This window comes from Saimiri boliviensis, chromosome 15 (assembly GCF_048565385.1).
Source record: "Saimiri boliviensis isolate mSaiBol1 chromosome 15, mSaiBol1.pri, whole genome shotgun sequence".
NCBI classification, from domain to species: domain Eukaryota; kingdom Metazoa; phylum Chordata; class Mammalia; order Primates; family Cebidae; genus Saimiri; species Saimiri boliviensis.
The window spans coordinates 58249832-58272241 of NC_133463.1; positions in this window are offsets into that span (position 1 = coordinate 58249832).

A 22410-nucleotide genomic window follows, 5' to 3' on the forward strand; every position below is an offset into this window, starting at 1 on the left:
AAGTTGGCCACTCACCCAACAGTCTTTTGTTAGTGGAGCTTTGGGAAATTAACAGGGGGTTAAGGATACAGACAAAGAAAGGTCACAGAGGCAAGGCAGTAAATAGGGATTGGGACTGGGAGTAAAAGATGACTGGATCCTGAAGCCTCTCCCAGGCCCCCACCAAACTAAGCAATACCTGGGAAATTGTGGAGGGCTCTATATTTCCCAGTGTATACAGAACAAGGAGCTAAACGTATCTGTTTGCTTACCATAGAAGGCTAACAAATTTGGGCTTCTCAAGATTAACATCATTAGCGCTTCTTTCCTTTAGCTAAAATAAATTAAAGCATGCATAGTTGGGACAGATGATAGCTAGCCATAAGTACTTCTCTAAACAATGACACATAATGAGTAAGTTTTCACGCCATAGGGGTTAGAAATTAAAAAGTTTAGAATGTTTAATGTTTTACAAAACTGTTTTAACAAGCATTAGCTCATGTAATTGCCACAAAATCTCTGAGGCTATGGAATCCCTTTTCATTTTTAATAAGAGCAGACGTGGATATGCTGATGAACTGGCTCAAAGGATCCTAGTGAGGATAGGCTTTCTGCTGTACTACCAACAAACCCAAACCTTAGTGGAGTGGAGACAGGACAAATCTGACCCAATTTAAATTTTGCCCATACTCTTTCTGAATAGATAAATCAATTAAAAAACTTTCTACAATCCCAGTATTATTGTATCTGTCATTTTAAGATATTAATGAGCATGATTTGGGTAATCCAAACCCAGAATATTTTTGAAATTTGTCAAAAATTAATGTGTATCCTAAAAGAGGTTACCCTCCAGCATGATTGTTTTATCAATGTATTTATGAGGAGACATTCTACATTCCCTTCCATCTCCTTTCTTTTTCCATTATAGTTTAATAAGAAAGCTAATTATTTTAATAAGCCCCATTCTATAAAGAGGAAATCTTCAAGCCAAAATGAAATAAAACCCAGTCTATAGATATATCATCTTATATCATCTTATTATCAAAGTACTGATGGAAATATGGGATCTAAACACAAATGAGGCAGAAATTTAATGCCATTTAAAAGCAAATACTCCAGGGAAGGCCAAAAGAAACTGGACTTAGGAATTGAACCATTAGAGAACCATTACAGAGAGGAGACAATTACAGTTTATATTATATGTTCATGATAGAGATATATTGGCTTATGCATTCAAAAGTCTATGCATGAATAGTGCCTACTATGGTGGCTCTGTATCGTGTCTTAATATTTGTTTTTCTTATAATGACCCATTAGAAGCACATAGGAAATCAGTTTGGGTACCAAATTTCTATTTCCCAAGTATGCAGTTCCTCTCCCACTGCTCCCAACCCCCAATTTACAGTGATTGGTGTTTACATAGTTGGTGTTGAAAAAGCCAACTTTTTCTTGCTTTCTGGTTTCTACTCATAAAATGAAAACCTATTTATTAAACACTGATGAAAGGAAATCTTAGTGTTTTACCTGTTTTGTCAGACTTCCCTTGAAATTGTATGTAAAATAATATGGTATCAGTTCATGTTAAATCGATAGATATTTTGCTTACAAGTTGGATGTGCAAAAGGTTCTCTGTATCTATGCTTTGCTAAGATTTAGTGCTTGAACATAAGGCACTCTTCTACCAAACACATCATGCCAAAAATTTATGTAACAATGGAGCCTCCAAATCTGGATGATCACAGCAGCATGTTAGCAATAATACTAACCTTTCTATATATCTCAGCATCACTGTTGATAAATGAAGATAATGATAGTGTATACCTCATCCTGACTCAATCAACATTTGTTATTTATTGTTTCTGGTTTATTTTTAGCATAATTTCTCATGCTGAATGTATTAACTAAAATGTTTTTAATTGTAAGTGACAGACCAAGCTGGAGTGATCCAAACACACAGAAGTTTGTCTTTTCATTTAACAAGAAATCTGGACATAGGCAGCTCCCTCAGAGGCTCAATGATGTCAGAGTGTTTGTTAGTAAATGTTTCTGGAATTCTTTTGCTTTCTGTGCTTCCAATCCCTATCCATGATTACAAGATGGCTACGGCATCACTTGAGAGTATTCAGAGTGGAAAGGAAGAGGGCAGACAGAAAAGAGATTTTCTTTCCCCAAGGAGTAGAGTATCTCCTTAGGTCTCATTTTCCTGGACTAAGTTGCATGCTAACCTGTAGGCCAATAAAGAAAGAGATTCCTATGACTAATGGAGACTAGTAAAAATTTATTCCCTGGGCCTGGGGTTGGGAGATTATTACCCAAACAAAATTGTGCTGGTGTTCGCAAGGCAGAAGAGTAGGATGGCATTAGTAAGGCAAACAACAGGGTGGCTGAGTGTTTCCTTCTAAGGTTCCTTGTGATCAAGCTTGATTAACACTGAAGAGCTGAATTATTACTGGCCTATTAGTTTCTGTTCTTTCAATATGTAGCAAAAGGAAACCAGGATTCATTATTTGTTTTTTGCTTCCAAACAACAAAATAAAGAACAGGTCTATGCAATTATATAAGGGAATTCAATGTGTTTAGGTAGGCTGTCTTTGCAGGGTGGGGGTTGTTTGTTCATTTTTCCTGATTTATCCAGGCAAATGTTTTTATTCCTAACCATATATTTACCTATGGTCTCTCAACATAAATACAGATTTTTTAAAGTTTTATATATTTTTTGAGACAGGGGTCTCACTCTGTCACCAGGCTGGAGTACAGTAGCGCCATCTCGGCTCACTGCAATCTCCACCTCCTGGGTTCAAAGAATTATCATGCCTCAGCCTCCTGAGCAGTTGGGACTACAGGTGTGCACGACCCACCCGGCTAATTTGTTTACTTTTATTTTTAGTAGAGATGGGGTTTCACCATGTTGGTCAGGGTGGTCAGATCTCCTGACCTTGTAATCTGCCTGCCTTGGCCTCCAAAGTGCTGGGATTACACGTGTGAGCCACCATGCCCGGCCTTGTTTGTTTTTTTAAAAATAGATTGAACAATAATTCCTGTCTAGAATGAATTACATATGTAATATGCAAGATATCTTCCAACTCTCTTATTTTTGAAGTTCTGCATACAGCTGATTGCCAAGAGAAAAACTTGGCAGTCAATGTTAAATGGATAAAAATGTAAGTGGAAATTACATGTAAAGCAACTGAACAGAAAACCATACACATTTGGAAACAATGTAATTATTTGAGAACTTGGTTCTTTAACAATTAAAGGCATTTGATTACTTTACATTGTGAATAGCTAAATATGAAAATGTCATTTACAGTGTAAATATCATTTCTTAGGTTTGTTCTCAGGTTTTGTATTTATTTTATTTTTCTTTTGTTTTCTACTAGGCAAGATTTTGACATCAGTACCATTCTTTCTCCTTCATCCACTGCTGCCTTTCGTATAAGGCTCCCCCTATACCATTTTTTTTTTTCTAAGGTGTCATAGTAGCTGGGAGTTATACAAGTATTCATGAGAACACCACATGATCATTTGCTCATTTTATCCCCTTTTGGCTATTCAAGCACTGTTTAGCTAATAATATATTACAATATTTTATATATTGTACATAATAATGTATTATGTCCAAAGACACAAGAATATTCTGATGAAGAACTGAAAAGTATTTGAGAGTGTCAATCAACATAGAAATGGAATCAAGTTCCTTTAAAAAAGACTAATTTTTTGGTCTGAAAGCTGGTAAACTAAGAATGCTTTATTCCTATAAAAGGTTTCACAAATGATTTCTAACATGCTGTAAAGATTTTTTTCATCACTTTTGAGGAGGTTTTAATAACTGCCTGCAGTTTGTGTTCAAAGAAACTTTGATGAACTAGGCAACCTATGTGAAGGGTTATATAAGTCACTCACATGAAATGACATTGATAAGAAAATGTATACATTTGACATCCAGGCAATATTTTCTTTTTAGGAGATTTTCAGGTCCAAAATACCTCTGCTAAAAATTAAACCAAAAGCCATGAATAAATTATCTTTAATCCAAGGCTTCATTTCTGATGAGGAGAGAATAGAAAAATACATCATGGCCATCAGCCCTGAGAGGTGTGGTGACTGTATTCAGAGATTGTCATCTGCGGTCTCCTAGCTCTCCTAGCTTTAATTGGCCTCCTGGGGCATGTAGAATGTTGCTGTGTTTGTCACACTTATAGAGATCTTGGCACAAACTATTTTCAGCTGTTTGGAAACTTAACATACAATAGAAAGGGCCTGCTGAGTCTGGCATTTGCTGACACAGCCTTGGAGTCAATGGAAAAGTCTGGCTTCTTTTTTGAAGTTCTCACAGTGAAGGATCTGCAGACTGCAAAGTATACAAGAAGCTAAGAATCTCCCTTAGCACAGCCAAAGCTCTTCCCCACAGAGACTCCAGGGAGTCTGGCTAGTATACTCTTTCTGCAGGGTCCTGGAATATTTTCACCTTCTCTACTTGAATATTGGTCTCCACAATAAAAGATTTCACAGCATTTTGCTTAAATTTGCCACACAGAGATTAGGCAGAAATGGCAGGCTGGTAACCTGAGGGCTGAATCTAGGGCACAGACATTTATTTGCCTTTGTTTGTTTGTTTGGATCTTCATAGGATTTTGCTTTGCCTTGTTTCATTAATTTGGGTTAATTGCCAGCTTTTAAAATTAGGACATTTCACATGTAAAAAAAAAAATCCAGATTAGTGATTTTTCTAGCAACACAAGGTCCAAGTTCCTGCTTGGCAACAGGTAACTAGGGCTGAGTAGCAGCTGCCTAGTTTGGAGGGAATGTGGATTTCAAGTGCCAGAGCCCCACTGGAGGGCCTCTTGCCTTTACATTCCCTGACTGCCTGTACTAGACACTTGAATTAGTAATAAACATGTCTTTAAAATATAAATAGAACACGCCTTAAAATAGATTTCAAGCATAATATAAATAATAATATTGCATACAACATAACCACCTCTTAGCTTAAGGGGTTACATACTATTTTTTAAATAAGTGAAACATTACATATACATTAATGCTTCCTGTTTATCCTTTCCAAATCTCAATCATCTTTCTCCAACCATACAGTTGACCACCATTCTGATTTTGGTCTTTATCATTCCCATGCATGCTTTTATTCTTACTTCTACTTTTGTCCCCATATAAATGACTTTTAAAAAATGTAAATAAGATCACAACTCCTTGTTTAACATTCTTCAATGACATTCTGCTGTGCTATATAACAAAATCTGAGCTCCCTCTAATGCATAATTTCCAGTCTCAGATCTTACTCAGCTCCCCCTGTGGCTTATCAAAGCTGGAGGTTTCACCTCTATTGAGAATCCTCCCTGACCACTTTATCTAAAACAGTGCTTCCATTCTGTCTTACCTTCCTATTTCCAGTTACACTGTAAAACATCATCCTGTTCATTTTTCACTTGGGTGTGATTCACAAATCACACTATTATTTGCATATTTGTTGTCTGTTTCTTCAACTAGAACAGAAAAATGAGGGCAGAGTGTTTCTCTGTCTTGATCATGCTAGTATCTCCAACTTAAACTAGGGCCTACCATATGATTGGTGTTAATAAATACTTTTTGAGTGAATAGATAAAAAAATTGTTCTTCCTTTTGCTTCCTCGTAATTATCCTATGTGTAGGCTTTGTACTCTCTGATTATACCTTGACTCCAGGGAAGAAAATTATCAGATATTGGAAAGTCAGTCCGGAAAAAAAGTTCAAATTTTTCTAGATAACTATTTAAAATATGTATAATTCCTCCAAAATTGTAGGAAGACAAGCGAATACCTTCCCACTGAATGGGCAGCCTTTCTAGGTGAGCTAGCCCACAGGTTCTAGTCTAACTATTAGTCTGTTTTTACACTGATATAAAGAAATTTTTTAGACTAGGTAATTTATAAACAAAAGAGATTTAATTGACTCACAGTTCTGCATGGCTGGGGAGGCATCAAAAAACTTACAATCATGGCAGAAGGTGAAGGGGAAGCAAGGCACATCTTACATGGCAGCAGGAGAGAGAGAGTAGGTGAAGGGCAAACTGCCCCCTTTAAACCATCAGATCTTGGGATAACTCACTCACTATCATGAGAATAGCACAGGGGAAACCACCCCCATCATCCAATAACCTTCCCCTAAGTCCTTCCCTCCACGTGTGGGAATTAGAATTTGAGACAAGCTTTGGGTGGGAACACAAAGACAAACCATATTACTAGCCAAGTTCTCTAGGGTTAATGCAACTTTTTGGCTGTAGGACTATGCTCCTCACAGTAGTTCCATCCCTATTCCATAGATCTAGGCCTTTTATTGGCCATGGATAATTATGGAGGATCACATCATGGTAGCTGAATCTTAGGACTGTCTTGTCATCCCCTTCTATTTCAGTGGTCTTTCCCAAGAACCTCCTTTACCCTCTACGGGCCTTCTCCCACAAATATTCAAGTTTCTCTCCTGGAAGTAACGGTCCTCAAAAAGATGATAGGTTTAGCATCCCAGGCCTTTGCAACCTAAAACTTCTGCATTCTACCTTTAGACCCCAGAAAGTCTAGTCCTTAACAATATGGTGACATTCACTCATACTCTGGAAACTTTCCACATTCTACTCCAAATGCATACTTACTTCTAGAGTACAAGAGGTCAAAGCAAATTATATCTCTACTATACCAGCCAGAATAAACTGAGAAGCAGCTAGGATTGGGGTAGGGGATGGAACTAGAAAAACTAACTCCACAACTAGGAATAACAGGCACTGCCCAAAGGGTACAATTAGGTCCACTATGGTCCAGGAAGCCACTCATTCCTATGTTACAACTCTAGATAAAGTATGACTGGGGTGGGGTTTCAGGAAAAAATTGATATTTGAAGTTTATCAAATGTTTGTGTTATATCTAGTCTTGTAAGTGGTATACATAAATTTTTTGAGAGAATAGGTAAAGAGTTGATAAGTCATCATCTGTCATTCACATGTAACCAGTTCAGCCAGTCATCCTGAATCCCTTCTCCTGCCATATGTGCCTCATTGCTTCAAGCTCAGCCTTATTTCAGTTTTCAAGAAGTCCATAGGTAGGTAAGTCCAAGGTTATAATTTCAGGAGCTCAAAAAAAAAAAAAAAATGATTAGGGACCTATTTGTTTTCTTCTTTTCCTTCAGCATCCTCAACATGTTGGCTTTTCTGTCATGGTTGCAAAATGGCTGCTATTGTGCTAAACATCACATCTTCATAAATTCATATTAAGCAGTACAAAAGAAGTGACTCCCTACCTCTGTCTCATTTTAAAATTGAGAAAAAAATTTCCAAAAGGCTCCTAGCAAACATACCATTACATCTTACTGGCCAATGTTTCTATTTCTACTTTAAAATATCACTGACAAGAGGAACAGATAAATCATGACTGGTTTACACTAATCAATATTCACTCTCAAGGGCTAGTGAGGGGCCAATTGGTTATTGAGTTTCCAAACACCTAAACAGAATCAAAACTTCACTGATAATATGAATTGAATGAAAATAAGAATAGCGTTAAATATAGACAGCTCTTGCAGATGCCACAGCTACCCCAATAATACCTGCTAGACTTACTCTGAAAGATTGTTATAAATAGTTCCTGTATGCAATCATGGCTTCCGGTTTCACTATGTTTGAGAGTGTTTTCTGATAATGGGAACTTGCTCTACCTGGAGGAATCTTCAACCAAAGAAAACAGGAAATAGTGGGTAAATAACTCAGTTTTCCTATTAATGAAACATTTTTCAGGCATCTCCCAGAGGGTGACCATTAGGATGGAGCCCGTTGCCCACAATGGTTGTCCTTCCATTCATGCATGTTTCATTGACTTTCCTCCCTTCAGTGTCTCAATTCTTCACAGTGCTTCCTGACATTACACCCAAATCCTTGCTTTGGGGTCTGCTTTCAGGAGAGCTCAACTATGTCATCAATCAACAGTGCCTGCCTCCTGTTGCTCTTGCCTTTCTTTTCTGTGATGTCTTCCCTTATCGTTAATCAAAAGTTACATATTGGGCCAGGTGTAGGGGCTCATGCCTGTAATCCCAACATGCTGGAAGGCCAAGGTGAGAGACGGCTTGAAGCCAAGAGTTTGAGGTCAGCCTGAGCAACAAGGCAAGTCCCTGTCTCCAAAAAATTTTATAAAATGGCCATGCATGGTGGCATGTTCCTGTAGTCTTTTCCACTTGGGAGGCTGAGACAGGAGGATCACTTGAGACCAGGAGTTCCAGGCTGCAGTGAGCTAGATCACACCACTGCACTCCAGCCTGGGTAACACAGTGAGACTCTATCTCTTAAAAAGAAAAAGGTGGGGTTGGGGGGCAGGTGCAGTGACCTACGCCTGTAATCCCAGCACTTTGGGAGGCTGAGGTGGGAGGATAACGAGGTCCAGAGATCGAGACCATCCTGGCCAACATGGTGAAACCCCATCTCTACTAAAATACAAAAAATTAGCCAGGCGTAGTGGCACGTGCCTGTAGTCCCAGTTACTCGGGAGGCTGAGGCAGGGGAATCACTTGAACCGGGAGGTAGAGGTTGCAGTGAACCAAGATCACACCACTGTACTCCAGCCTGGTGACAGAGCAAGACTCCATCTCAAAAAAAAAAAAAGTTACTTATTCCTTTATGTGAACCTATATGGTACAAACCATTAGTACAGTACATTTTAAGTCTGTTTCTTTCCTACCATACTGTATGTTCCTTAAAGTCAGGGACCCTGTTCTATCCATTGTTATACACCTGTGGTTGAGCACAGTACCTGGCACATGGTAGGTGCTGATTAAATGTTGATTAACAGAACCCAGCATGTGGTTTCTTACCTAGGGACTCCTCTCAAAAAAAAAAAAAAAAAAAAAAAAAAAAAATCACAATCCCTTGAGCCTCCACCACAGTTATTCCCCACCCTTCTCCCTTTTGTTGTCATCACTTCCATTACTCTCTGCTTCAACTGCCGCCTCAGAGGTTAAATATCTGGATTACTCCAGGCAAGCAAGGTATTCATATGGGATAAATAAATATGCTCTGTATAAATTAATGTCCCTCAAGACATTTATTTTCTTTACCCATGTTTCAGCATTCCCAATCTCTGAGACAGATCTTTTAACCTAAACATTGCCTCACAGCTGGCAGATCATCTCCAGACCTACTGAACTCCAGCACACTGTGAAAGTCAATAATTCACTGGCCTAAAATATGAGCAGCAGGGCAGAGGGCTGCCCTTCTGCTGCTACAAGGAAATTTTATTTGAGAAACTCTAATTCTCAGTGATATATTTACTATATTCCCATTTTTTTTCTTAACTTTATTGCCTCAACAGTAAAACAAAAAGACTTTAAGTATATCAAATAGAGCAAGTCAGAAATTAAAAAAAAAAAAAAGTCAAATGGACAATGTAGGGGTTGCTATGCATTTGTCTTGCCCTCAAAAATCTAAGTCCTATGAGAAAAAAAAATAAACAGAAAAACAACAGTTACTCTTGGCAATAAAATAGATGCCAATTTCTGATGCAGAGTGCAGTTGAGGGAGAAAATAAAGAGAGCAAACTTGGGACTTTGAGAAAAATTTTTGAAAGAGAGGAAGAATGAGATTTTCAGACCAATACGAAGCTAGAGCAATGCCAATGTCACATGGGATTAGTATCAGTGTATTAACAGCTGTCATGGTGAGGTTGGCTTCTCACACTGATAGCCAGTTGGCATTTAGTTTGAATGCAGTAAACAGGAATGGTGGAAGTGTGGAGCATGAGTGGGACTACATTAGGTGTCAGACAGAATAATCTGTGAGATGAATGTGGCTCAAATGTTATGTCTTACAAATGCTGGACTTAAGTGCAAGAAGAAACATGCTGCACTCAAGATTTCAGTCCCAGGGACAGAGGCTGACTCACAGCAGAGCTAAACGAAGCTTCGGTTTTAGTTTCCCTTCTTTTACACAGGTCCCTTCCAAGGACCAATATCTAATTTGTATCTATTATCGTTTTTCTTTCCAAATGTTGCTCCCTATTCCCCACTACCAATTTGTGTAAGCTTCAAACTCTAAAACACCTACATTTTCCCCTGCCAGACCAATTAATTTTTAAGGAGTTTCCAAAAGATATTGATGAACATTGTAATGACATACAGGTTTTAAAAAGTACATAAAGAATTGCAGGCTGGGTGCAGTGGCTCACACCTGTAATCTCAGCACTTTGGGATCACTTGAGTCCAGGAGTTCAAGATCAGCCTGGGCAACATGGTAAAATCTCATCTCTACAATAATACAAAAAATTAGCCAGGTGTGGGTGTACACATCTGTAGTGCCAGTTAGTCAGGAGGCTGAGGTGGGAGAATCACCACCTGAGCCCGGGAGGTCAAGGCTGCAGCAGTGGGCCATGATTGGACCACTGCACTTTAGCCTGGACATAGATAGAGACTCTACCTAAAAAAAAAAAAAAAAAAAAAACTGCAGTTCTAAAACAAAAATGAGTGAATGAATATATAAATAAACAAATATATACATAAACTATATATCATTTGATATTTACTTAGAGGCTAAATTTTAAAACCCCCAAGCAAGAGTTTAAGATGCTCTTTCCTTAAAGATACTATAGTATAATTTAGGAATCAAGACATAGGTACATAAAAATAACTATTGACTTAATATTGAAAAATGGGAGGTATTCATTTAGCAAATACTTACTAATTGTGCCTTTGTGCCAGACACTGCACTAAGCCTTGGAGATCCAACAGTTAACAATACAAAATAATCAGCTTTCATGGAGCCTACAATCAAGTGAGAAAGAAGCTGAAAAAGTAAATAAATGAATAAATGGAATAATTAAAAGTTATAAAAAGTTCTGTTAAAAAAAAAAAAAAAAAAGCCTCTCAGGTTACTAAGAGATTAAAGAAGAAACCTTTTTACCTTGGGCAGTAGTCAAGATTTGCGAAGGTAACACTCCTCAAGGGAGAGACAGCCATGAAATGAGATGAAAGTAAACACATATAACATTCTTGAGCAACAGAGGGAACCAGTGTGGGTAAATATAGTAAGTGGTCAGACACATGAGATGAAGCAGGCAAACGACCCTTGGTATGCTCTGCTTTCAAATGGAGATTTTTGGGTATTTGCTGCATTACATCTCTTCCTTATCTTGGGAAGTGATGGGATTGAAAAGGTCATTTTTGTTCTTAGAACATAATAATACAAGATACAACAAGATCTGCATCCCAAGAAATAGTGTGCAAAAGTTACAGTAAAGAAAGTAAAATTAAATGTGTTGTTCTATAAAATTCTTATATCCCCTTTTCTGTCACACATATATGTATGTATGTGTGATGGGTGTGTGTGTGTATGTGTGTGTGTATCTCTTGATTTGTGTTTTTATCAAGTTAGAAGATGGTGAAAGCCTACCTCTCAAAGTCCCAAATAAGAAATATTGTCACTGGATGTCAACACTATCATTTATGTGGATCATAAAAGTATGAGCAAAGCTGTACTCCACTCCCACCTTTGGAAGAAATAAGCAACCATGTTCCGAGACTTAGTTATATATGAATCTTGATTTGAAAAAAATTTTTTTTAATAATTGTACATATTCATGGGGTACACAGTAATGTTTTGTACGTACAATGTATAGTGATGAGATTAGGATAATTTAGCATATCCATTATCTCAAACATTTATTTCTTTGTGTTGAGGACATTCAATATCCACCTTCTAGCTATTTGAAACTATATAATAAATTATTATCTCCAATCATACCACCCTGCATGTGCCCAATCTAATGGATCTTGTGTTTTTGTTTTTTTGAGGGGGAGGACAGAGTCTCGCTCCGTCACCCAGGCTGCATGCAGTGGTGTGACCTCAGCTCACTGCAACCTCTGCCTCCAAAATTGAAGCTATTTTATTCTCTCAGCCTCCCCAAGTAGCTGGGATTACAGGTGTATGCCACCATACCCAGCTAATTTTTTTATTTTTAGTAGAGACAGGGTTTCACAATACAGGCCAGGCTGGTCTTGAACTCCTGATCTCAAGTGATCCACCGGCCTTGGCCTCCCAAAGTGCTGGGGATACAGGCATGAGCCACTGTGCCCATCCTGATGGATGTTATTTAATCTTCCTCTCTTACGTTAGGGGAGAAAAGGGATAGGAACAACAAGTACAATCACCCAGAATTCTGAAATTAAAAAAGAAATATTTATCAGCTGAGGCCAGAGGAACCGTGTGGATAAAATTTCATTATTACTCAATATTAACTTGGATAAAAATAATAAAAGGAATTTTACTGAAAACCTTTTGGCTGACTTCTTTCTCTTGGAATTCTCTATCTCCATTTTGCTTCTTAATGAAAGAATCAGTTAATTCTAGCTCAATAATAAAGAGGTAGGCAGGGGTCTGGTAACAACCGGTTTTGAAGCCAATGGTATGGAGACTGGATTTTGATTTAAACCCAATGGAAAGCCACTGAAAAGTCTTAGCTTGGAAAATTATTTGGTTCAATTTATGTTTTAAGAAGCTGTATATTTTAAGAAGTAGCACAGGTAATAAGTTCTATGTAGGGAGATTAGCATGTGCTGATTATAGAGAGGAGTGGCAATAAAACTGAGCCCTTAAATGACAGGTGGAATTAGATAAGCAGGAGAGAGATTAAGAGAGGGTATTCATGGTAAGGGCAATGAAATGAGAAAAGGCTTTGAGATGGGCTGGGTTGGAAGAAAGTAGGGAATATACCTGCCTGACTGAGGTATATTAAATTCTGATCAAATTGTAATATAATCTGTTTATCAGACTAGGAACATTTAGGTAATAGTAGACAAGAAATTTCATATGTGTAATATAATGGAAGTAAAGCTTCAGAAACACAAATTTAATAGAAATGTGAAAAAAAGAGTTCTTTAAAAGTGGAGAAGAAAGTGAAAGAGAAAAAGAAATAAGAAAAATCGGAGCAACAAAATAAAGCCTGAAGTAAAACATACATTTCCTTTCTTATTTCCAGTTAAAACCCAAAGAAGTTTGGCAAAAGTTGTGTTATTCTTTCAGAAGCTGACCAGGGGAAACAGAGAAGCAAGATCAGGATAAATGCAGCTGGGGCTAAGGCTAGCTATAGGATGGTTCCCAAAGGAAGGTTGGCATGAATCAAAATTACACTGAATTTGGCAATTTGGGCTTGGGTATAATTCGAGTTGATATTCAGTGAGTTTAAGTTGGAAGGTGGTGGCTGGGTGGCTGCTGTCCTGTATACGTGTTGAAATAATCATTAGTCAGATATTAGAGTCAGGTAAGAATCCTACTGGGGATAAAGGAGAAGTTCTAGGAAGATACCAGAGGCTAGGTTATCTGTTAAACCCATGATGGAAGTTAGCAATTTATCACAGTCAAGTCAATATACAGATATCCCAGGTTGCATTTTGCAGTCCAGGTTCTACATTCAAATAGGTAAAACTGGGGGGAAAAGAGGCACCCATAATATTGTAAGCCTTAGTTCCACTGCTCTCAGGACCTGAACAAATACAAGATTTCCTAATGCAAGAACGTAGTATAATGTAGAAGAGTCCAAATACTGGGCTTACATCCTGAGTTCTGTCACTTACTAGCTGGGTGACAAGTTATAATTTCTCTGAGGCTCATTTTCTTTTTCTAAAATATATGGATACTGATGCCTAAATGGCATGGTTGCTATGATAATGCTTGTAAAAGAGCTTGACACAGAAAAATGATTCAATAAATGGCAGGGAGTTTGTTTTGTTTTAAATAAATGAGGTAATTAGCAAAAAAGGTCTAGGGCCTAGATCAAGTGTTACCCTGAAGTGTTATTACATAATCTGAGATCCTTATTCATTTCCTCAGTGCTCTGAGCTAGAGGTCACAAGGATAAAAGAACGTTGTGTCTCACTGGACCACAAATGAGCATATACTGATGGCAAATAATGAGGAACATCAGACATAATGACTCAGAATGTGAGTGAGTCCTTGGTGAGCCTGATCTATATGCTCCCCTCTGAAAAGCCATCTCATAAAATTTTAGAAAAGGCTGCTCAGAGCCCAAGGAGAAACTACTGTAAGCATCAGCCCTGGTACGAAGACATTTTGAGGAGTGACAGAGCATCAGGTTACTTGGGCATTGGTACAGAGAAAAAGAGTTTCACACTAATAAATCTGCACACAGAAAACCCAGCTATTCCCATAAGAGAAGGGACCATAGAAGACTAAAATGGTACTTTAAGTTGAATGAGGGTAAAATCATGCTAAAACTAAAGTTATTGTGGTAAAAAATGGTGGATATTGACTAAGTAATATAGTAGAGTTACTGAATTTGATCCTACAGGAGAGAGAAATGGTTGTTTACACAAGTCCTGTGTTCAGCTAGAATGCTGCATTTCTACCATTGTAGCACTTACCATTCTAGAATGTAATACATCACCTGTTTCCCCACTAGATCCAAGTTCTATAACAAGATGAAGTCAATCTAACTTTACAGTTATATCCTCAGGGTCTTGCACAGTGTTTGACACATAGTAGACGCTCAACAAATACCTGATATTAAATGAGTAATCAAGCTAGTATCATGGAAGATACATGTAGAAAATAAGGTAAATACAAGGATTTTCAAAGGAAGAAAAAAAGGAGATGCAATGTAGCACATAGGAAGATATATTAAAAAGTGGGAATCAACTTCTCTATCTGTGCCCATGATGAAAAAAGAAAAGCAATTAAAAACAGATTAATTCTGAGTTGTGAGTATATATTAAACTTTAAACTGTGGCCATAGCAGCTCAAAATCAGATTCAAGCTCAAATTATGGTAAAAACAGTTATTTTATTCTGGTTTATGACTTAAAAAGGTAAATATCATTGGTTGTTTTACATATAGGATCCAGTCTTGGCAAAATTTACAAGAAAAAGAGATAAATTCTTCTAGTATAAAATTCGAATGTAATCAAGCACAGTAAAAACAATATAGCTATTAATTTAGCACTGAATAAGAAAAGACTCCGGGTCCAAAAATCTCACAGACTAACTTTGACAAATGTGACCCATGGGCAATGCAAGATGACCAGGAGGTGTTGGAATTAGAGGTACAGATCTATTGCTATATGTTACAGCTGGGTGATTTAAGAGACCCCCAAAGCTAATGAATATTACAAGGAACCAGAAACTCCCTTGACAGCCATGTATACATGTGTTAAATAACAAAGAATCTGAATGCAAGTGTTTGTACTTCATCACTCAGCCTGAAATTCTATCCAATTCATTCAAGCCCAGAGAAATGTGCAGCTTTAGCAAAAACCAGTCCATCTCTTGAAACAAAATATTAAAGTTACCACTGACATACCCACTTTTCTAGTCATTCTTCATTTCAGATGTTCTTAATAAAACTCAGACACTGCAACTGATCAATCCATATTAAGGGGCCAGCAATTAAACTTGACATTTCTTCTTGAAAATTACACATGTTAGTATAAAATCTGGGCATTTGCCACAGAGTTATTTTGTATTAAGTGAAAACTGATGCTTAGAAGAACAAAAAATTTTGCCTGAAGAAAATTTGGAACTTTTTATCCAGCTTAATTTGATATAGAAATTCAAAAAAATGGGCAATGTTATCCTGGATAACATATTGCTTTTTCTACACTAATATTTATCCACTAAATCAAACTACTTTTGCTGTTTGTGTCCTTGAAATTTCTTTGATACAGTTTATCCCATATTAAATCTCTTTAAAACAATAAACTTTTTTGAAAAGTAATAAAACTTAGCTTGAGGGAAATATTGTCAAAGATTGGATGGACTGGGATAATTGGACAACCAGACACAGACTCTTTCTAGAAAGACTGTCATTTTATTGTGGATAGTTTATATATTTTCCTAACATATAAAATATTATTATTTAACACCAAGAATAATTGCAACTCTTATTAATTTCAGGCTGATATAATAGATGTTAGAATCAATGTTTAACATCACAATCATCGTTTTCAAGATTTGGACATTTAAAAAGAAGTTGTCTATCTACTGTGAACCCTACTTCTTTAATGCATTCCTTAATATATACTGATTTGGACTGGCCAAAAAAATGTCCACTAATACCATTAATCCAATCCAATCCATATTTGCACAGTTTACAAGACAAAAACACAAGCTCAAACTGAAATCTCATATTGGCAAAGTCACATTTAATGACAGTAGATTAGATCAGATAAGCAAAAGTCATAGGCATCAGTGCTCCATTAATCATAACAGCTGTCTTGGCTAGCCAACGTTCTGCTTTTACCTCTCTCATCTCTTTTCTACTCAAGCTCTTGCGTTTGGAAAGCTTCAGAAATTAGTCCTAGATCCTCTTCTTTTTTTCTATCTAGACTCTATTCCTAGGTAATGCTAAACACTTAGAGGGATGTAAATTACATCTCCAGCACAGACCATTTGCCTATACTCCAACTGCCTTTTACATATCCACTTGGATGTCACATATCCATTTTAGAATCCATTCTTCATGGGGTTATATTTTTAAAATACGAATGAGATCATGTCTCTTTTCTGGTTAAACTTCTTCACTGGCTTCCACTTGTCTTAGAATAGAATTCAAATGCCTTACCATGTCTAAAAGGCTTGCCTGATGATTTCTTCCTAATCCTTCACATCCTCTCTCATTGCTCACAGCTATAGTTCCTCATAGTTCCCTGCAGGAACCTAACGCCTTTGTATTTTCCATTTCTTTACACTTGTTCCTGGACTGCTCTGTTTTCTCTGCAGTTGTTCCCCTGGATTGCTTATTCTCAGCTCCTGAGCCAAGATGCAAAGACAACACTCTTAGAGCTTTCCTCTGAGCACCTTCTTAAATCTTGTCCCATTTGTTCTTTCTCATCACCAGATTTTTGTGGTCTCATATTAGTGACAATCTGTGACTGCAGTCATCACTCAGTAAATAAGGGTGGTTGGTTCCAGGACCCTTGCATATACCAAAATTGACCCATGTAAACTTAAGTCCCAGTCTGCCCTCCATATATACTCCATACTATAGATGAAGAACACCCCACATAAAAGGGGACCCACGCAGTTCAAACCCGTATTGCTCAAGGGTCAACTGCATGTTATTTAAAAAAATATTTAAAATTCTATAAATGTGTGACTGTTTTCCCACACTTCCTTATTGTGCCATACTCTCTCTTCAACTGGATGCCTCCTTTGTCTCCAGAATGATTAGGGTTACTGTATCATGAAAGCAAAGAAGAGAGGGTCAGCCTATTACAGCCACAGCAGCTATGAAACACAAAGCTTTTCATTTATAAGAATGTCTTAAATAGAAAAGATTTTTGAGGAAAATATTTTTCCCTAAAGTTCTGAAGGAGTTTCAGGGTATTCATCTATGATGACATTAAAAGAAAATAGACTGAAAAGTACTGATTGTAATTTATGAAGTATGAATGAAGAAGTGTGGAAAGTGTAAATGAAAGGTGAGCTGAGGTGGATGTGAGGAGCCTTCATTAATTTGACCATTTGCCGCAGGGTGAGTTAAAGGCAGGGAGAGACTGCAGGTCATTCTCCCTGACTCTAAGACTCAGAACAAGACTTTCTGGGGTTTAATTTTAGCTTTTCTGTTTACTAGCTGAGAGACTTCAGCCAGGTGCCCTAGTTGTCTTATCCATAAGCAAAACTGAATTATATTTCTTACTTCATAGAATCTTGAGGATTATGATAGTTAATGTGTATACAGCACTTAGAACAGGATCTAATATTACTATTTACTTGATAATCTCTCATTCGTTTTTTGAACTTTAAATCGATTTTAAATTTATTTTTGTATCAGTTTGAAGTTGTGATTCAACTCAATTATTTATTTATTTATTTTATTGCATTTTAGGTTTTGGGGTACATGTGAAGAACATTCAAGATTGTTGCATAGGTACACATATGGCAGTGTGATTTGCTGCCTTCTTCCTCCTCACCTATATCTGACATTTCTCGCCATGCTGTCTCTCCCCAACTCCCCACCCCCCACTGTCTCTCCCTTATTTCCCCCTAACAGACCCTAGTGTGTAGTGCTCCCCTCCCTGTGTCCATGTGTTCTCATTGTTCAACACCCTCCTATGAGTGAGAACATGTGGTGTTTGATTTTCTGCTCGTGTCACTTTGCTGAGAATGATGGTTTCCAGGTTCATCCATGTCCCTACAAAGGACATGAACTCATCGTTTATTATACCTGCATAGTATTCCATGGTGTGTATGTGCCACATTTTCCCTGTCCAGTCTATCATTGATGGGCATTTGGGTTGGTTCCAGGTCTTTGCTATTGTAAACAGTGCTGCAATGAACATTTGTGTGCACGTGTCTTTATAGTAGAACGATTTATAATCCTTTGGATATATACCCAGTAATAGGATTGCTGGGTCAAATGAAATTTCTATTTCTAGGTCCTTGAGGAATCGCCACACTGTCTCCCACAATGGTTGAACTAATTTACACTCCCACCGACAGTGTAAAAGTGTTCCTATTTCTCCACATCCTCTCCAACATCTGTTGTCTCTGGATTTTTTTAATGATTGCCATTCTAACTGGTGTGAGATGGTATCTCAATGTAGTTTTGATTTGCATTTCTCTAATGGCCAGTGATGATGAGCATTTTTTCATGTTTGTTGGCCTCATGTATGTCTTCTTTTGTAAAGTATCTGTTCATATCCTTTGCCCGCTTTTGAATGGGCTTGTTTTTTTATTGTAAATCTTAGTTCTTTGTGAATTTGGGTATCAGCCCTTTGACAGACGTATAACTGCAATTTTTTTTTTTTTTTCCCATTCTGTTAGTTGCCGATTCACTCTAATGACTGTTTCTTTTGCCGTGCAAAAGCTGTGGAGTTTGATTAGGTCCCATTTGTCTATTTTGGCTTTTGTTGCCAATGCTTTTGGTGTTTTGGTCATAAAGTCCTTGCCTATGCCTATGTCCTGAATGGTTTTGCCTAGGTTTTCTTCTAGGGTATTTATGGTGTTAGGTCTGATGTTTAAGTCTTTAATCCATCTGGAGTTAATTTTAGTGTAAGGTGTCAGGAAGGGGTCCAGTTTCTGTTTTCTGCACATGGCTAGCCAGTTTTCCCAACACCATTTATTAAACAGGGAATCCTTTCCCCATTACTGGTTTTTGTCAGGTTTGTCAAAGATCAGATGGTTGTAGATATGTTGTGTTGCCACCGAGGACTCTGTTCTGTTCCATGGCTCTATATCTCTGTTTTGGTACCAGTACCATGCCGTTTTGATTTCTGTAGCCTTGTAGTATAGTTTGAAGTCCAGTAGTGTCATGCCTCCTGCTTTGTTCTTTTTACTTAGAATTGATTTGGCTATGTGGGCTCTCTTTTGGTTCCATATGAAGTTTAAGGTGTTTATTTTCCAGTTCTGTGAAGAAGGTTATTGGTAGCTTGATGGGGATAGTGTTGAATCTGTACATTACTTTGGGCAGTATGGCCATTTTCATGATACTGATTCTTCCTAACCACGAACATGGAATGTTTCTCCATCTGTCTGTGTCCTCTCTTATTTGGTTGAGCAGTGGCTTGTAGTTCTCCTTGAAGAGGGCGTTTATGTTCCTTGTTAGTTGTATTCCTAGGTATTTTATTCTCTTTGTGGCAATTGTGAATGGCAGTTCGTTCTGGATTTGTCTCTCTTTAAGTCTGTTATTGGTGTATAGCAATGCTTGTGATTTTTGCACATTGATTTTGTATCCTGAGACTTTGCTGAAGTTGCTTATCAGTTTCAGGAGATTTGGGGCTGAGACGATGGGGTCTTCTAGATATACAATCATGTCATTTGCAAATAGAGACAATTTGACTTCCTCCTTTCCTATTTGCATACCCTTTATTTCTTTTTCTTGCCTGATTGCTCTGGCTAGAACTTCCAGTACTATGTTGAATAGGAGTGGTGAGAGAGGGCATCCTTGTCTGGTGCCAGATTTCAAAAGGAATGCTTCCAGTTTTTGCTCATTCAGTATGATATTGGCTGTTGGTTTGTCGTGAATAGCTTTTATTATTTTCAGATACGTTCTGTCAGTACCTAGTTTATTGAAGGTTTTTAGCATAAAGGGCTGTTGAATTTTGTCAAAAGCCTTCTCTGCATGAATTGAGATAATCATGTGGTTTTTTTCGTTGGTTCTGTTTATGTGGTAAATTACGTTTATGGACTTGCGTTATGTTGAACCACCCACAAAGGGAAGCCCATTAGATCACGGCAGATCCTCTCAGCAGAAACCCTACAAGCCAGAAGAGAGGGGGCGCCAATATTCAATATCCTTAAAGAAAAGAACTTTCAACCCAGAATCTCCTATCCAGCCAAACTAAGCTTCATAAGTGAAGGAAAAATAAAACCCTTTGCGAACAAGCAAGTACTCCCAGATTTCGTCACCACCAGGCCTGCTTTACAAGAGCTCCTGAAAAAGGCTCTACACATAGAAAGGAACAACCAGTACCAGCCACTCCCAAAACATGCCAAATGGTAAAGAGCATCAACACAATGAAGAATCTGCATCAACTAATGGGCAAAACAGCCAGCTAGCACCAAAATGGCAGTATCAAATTCACACATAACAATATTAACCCTAAATGTAAATGGACTAAATGCCCCAATCAAAAGACACAAACTGGCAAATTGGATAAAAAGCCAAAACCCATCTGTGTGCTGTATCCAGGAAACTCATTCATTGTTTAAAATTGTGGTTAGCCTCATCGCCTCTTTGAAGGCTTTCTTTATCTTTTCCTAATCCTCACCCCCCAAACAAAATATGTGTACCTCTGTTTTTTGTATTTACTTGAATTACTCAGTTTCTTGTATTTACTTGAATTACTCAGTTTCATGAAGAAATTTATTACCAATCCAAACATAAGAATGGATTAAATTTTGCTAAATTACTTGCAATTCCCGTTAAAGGAATAAAGGCTTTTATGATGATAGCTTCTATCATAGTATATTTAAATAAATTATGGAACTGTAGCATTTTAAATCTCAGATGAAGTTTATTTCCTTAAAGGATCTTTATCAGGCATACTGTTAACCTAATTTTTAAAAAAGAATTTGAGAGGATAATTTATATGCCATTCTCAAATGTTACACTTTCATAAACCAAAAATTCCTCTGAGTAATTTATTAGTGGGAGAGGCATTATACACCCTTCTTATATTCTGAATCTAATGTTAACATCTCCATTTTACACTTATGGCATCATTACTATAACAACATGAATTCATTATTCTCAATTGCATATTGTCATACCTTTTTCCTTCTAAGATTACTCTACTTAAAAGTATATCATATTAACTTGTGGAACCTCTAGAAATCACATTAATATTAATTAAGTGCATATGGTAAAATTCCTTAGCATTCCAAGGTTTCTTCATGGTCTATACTTAGAGAATATATTAGCACAAATCAAGCAAGAAGAATTAAATAAACCATAAATTGAAGAAATGATCAACTTTATTATTTTTTAGAGATTGAGATCTTGCTATTTTGCCCAGGCTGGCCTCAAACTCCTAGGTACAAGCAATCTTCCTTCTTAAGCCTCCTGAAGTGGGACTTCAGGCATACATCACCCAGCAATGATATATTTTAAAACTGCACTAGAAGATAATGTAAACCTTTTACATTGTACAATTGCTACTAATCACTTACTGTAGAGAGGCTTTTTAAAATACATGTTGAATCAATAACTACAGAAATTCTTCATAATTTGTCTTTAACAAAGTGCTGTTGATACATATATATATATATATGTATATATACACACACACATATATATATATATATGTATATGAAGAAAACTCCAGATACTAAGTTTCTAATAATGAATGAGAATGACTGAGCTGTAATTGAAGTCTTTAAACAACAGAGCTATTTTAGCAATGTGTTGAATTTCATCTTGGTCCTAGGTGTTAACATGCCAGTGATCCAAATAATTTCATTGACAAGATTAGGTGTTATGAAAATTTCTTTCTTTTACTCACTCAGGTGTTATAGTTGTAAATGCAGTGTATATAAATATTCATTTCCTTTCCAAGTGATTATATCGCAACTCCAAGTATGCTGGGCATATCTTCTAGTCTCTATTCTTGGAATGTCCTCCTCTTTGTACCTTTCTTGCTACAGAATAAACTTTTCCTTCTGCACCAAGCCTCCCCTAAATCTCAGTTTTTCCCCAAAACTTCTGAACCTAAATGTGAATAAAATCATAATATTTTCAATCTAAATATCACAAGGTGGGTAAGTTTAATGTGAAAATACTAATTTGTCTTTTTTTACCCTGTCCTCTCATTCGCCCACCCCAATGATTCATTCCTACTATACAGCTCTACCCTTTAATGGCCCCTAGCTTCTATTTTCTCAACAACCTTTTACCTGCCTTGCATTCTCTTTCTTCAGGGCTTTCTGGTGATAATTAGATCATATGAGAAACTAATT